Raw genomic sequence first — 2,500 nt, 5'->3', positions numbered from 1 at the left:
ATCGCAGTGAGTTACAAAGGCTGCATCGTCCACCAGTGGATAGATAAGTGGTCCGGCAGCGATCTCCATGGCTGCACACTTTCGCTGTGAAGCAATAATCCACATCATTTTAAGCTCCGGCTTTGTAGTTCGATCCTGACAATGCAGCGGAACTCGTTTTTGTGCTGAAAGCCGGCTGAGACACGACCAATATCGTTGACAAAATACCCTCTCAGTGCTATCGCTGTGTCTTGCTGCATTGTTTCTGACCCGGGCAGTGGGCTCAGGGATAACCCTTCATCCACAAGAAGTCAAGATAAAAGGGAAACAAATGGATGACTGATGGGAATGGGATGTGTGCATGCCTTGCCTGGCTACCTCCCTTATAAGAGGGAAAAGGCATTTTGGTATACACATATAGACTATTTTCTCCCCTACACTACACTATCAATACTTCCAACGCCTGAGAGAACCTTAAGAACAAAAGAACATAAGAATTGATGAGACTGCAAGAGACCATAAAGCCTACACTAGGTCGTTCTCTTCCCTTGCGAACTTACATTCCTATCCATAAAGTTATTTAATATTCTCACAACCAAATACACGCATTACATTCTAACTATAGTCCATTTCTTCATATCTCACAGAGATTAATGATAAATTAGCATGACGCTAGAAAGAATAAATGTACATGTATATAACACCCCGGCACAGACGAAGCTGGGCGAGACAGGGGTCTTTGCAAAGATCATTGGAACCATTACGCACCCACTACTGAACACCAATTCTGCCCCGGGGCGAGATATTATAAAATAACTAAGTCTTCCTAGCTATTATATCTATGAATCATAGTCTAATGCGACCAAGTAACATTTAGAATATTTAACTATAAAGGATCAAAGGGAAAGAGTGCGGAGAGTCTGCGCGCCCAATCCTTCTTTGTATGCTGACCACATCACTGGCTGTCCTTTTCGTTTGTCTCCACGCTCTCCGGAGATGAAAAACAATCGGGGACGAACGCGAATGACATGTTTGCATTTCCCTTATGACACGCGTCCCTTTCATCTTCTCTTGTCTAGCCTTCCGGAAGTGGGGAGTGGCGATCTTTTCCATTTATTTCTTTTAACCCTTTGGCCGCTCTTCGTTAAACGTTAAAACAAAAGAATTACTCAAACAGGGGAAACGGATTAGGCGTCCCGATTTTATCCGTATTTCACGTGTAGGAGAGCTACAGATAGACTCCAAATTTGCCAACAGCCCTTGCTGTCCCAGGACACAGAGCACAGATTATGACTATGACATTAAGCGCTTGGCTTATGCCTCCGCCATATGAGGACAGCTGGAAAAGAACGCTTCTTCATGAATATTGACAGCAGATTCTCACACACAATGTAATTAAATTTGGAGTGTTCATCATCTGATGTTTTCCCTTTATCTTGAAGAGGCTTCTGATCGACCAGTTCCTCTTGAAGATGCGAGGGTAAAATGAGAGAGGAGTATCGGCTCTTGACACGAGGATATAGCAGTCACTATGTAAACAATACGCGCTCGATCAATACCGACGTCGGAATGGCAGTATTCTCTAATTCCCGGTCAACATTTACGAGTGCCTCTCCTCTCTTTGCTCGAGACGTAACCTAACCTAAAATAGCCCAAGCTAAGTCATCATAAAACTTGGGAAATGAGAGCAACGTCGCTGATAGCGTAGCGAAGAATCTCGAGAAGACACGACACCGCCAGACGAAGTGTCAAGACCGTCCTTCCCGCATGGGTGAGTCTAATAAGTTCCTCCTAGCGATGATGCGGAGGAAGTTGACCTGAGTGGAAGCAGGCGCTCTGCATGATAAAGATGGAGAGACTTCACCCCATAGCTCCCGTGACGCCGAACAAAAGACTAGAGTCAACCAGGACGAAATCAGTAGTGATAGTTATCATGCCGAGTTTTATTCAAATTGGATTTAACCCGTCTTCCGCGGTCTTCCTCTGGAGGTGGTTAAGATATCTTATTTAGTCGAGAAAATGAAACCCTCAGGAGTCTAAGGATGCCAGACCTTCTCCATGAAGCCGTGACAACCAAAATCTTCCTTTACAAATTCCATTCGACCTGCTACCAGGCGAGTTTATTCAGCTTAGGTATGTGCAATATCCACAGGAGGCATGTACGCGTACACGCTCGCACGCGCACACACACACACACACACACACACACACACACACACAGACCAGCGCATAAAATGGAAAGAGGATAAAGATATAGGGGTGGTAAGAATGATCAGAACAAGAATAACTTGAACCCTACAGGAAATAACACTATGATAAACAAAATAATGATAAAAGAGAAACACACTAGAGAGAGAGAGAGAGAGAGAGAGAGAGACAGAGAGAGAGAGAGAGAGAGAGAGAGAGAGAGAGAGAGAGAGAGAGAGAGAGAGATAGGGAGGAAGGAAGAGAGGGAGGGAGAGAGAGAGGGAGGGAGGAAGGAGGGAGGGAGGGAGGGAGGGAGGGAGGGAGGGAGGGAGGG

Source organism: Oratosquilla oratoria, unplaced genomic scaffold (genome assembly GCF_046742065.1).
Source record: "Oratosquilla oratoria isolate Oo_2021 unplaced genomic scaffold, ASM4674206v1 SCAFFOLD49, whole genome shotgun sequence".
Lineage (NCBI taxonomy): Eukaryota > Metazoa > Arthropoda > Malacostraca > Stomatopoda > Squillidae > Oratosquilla > Oratosquilla oratoria.
Note: the sequence above shows the minus strand (reverse complement) of the source record.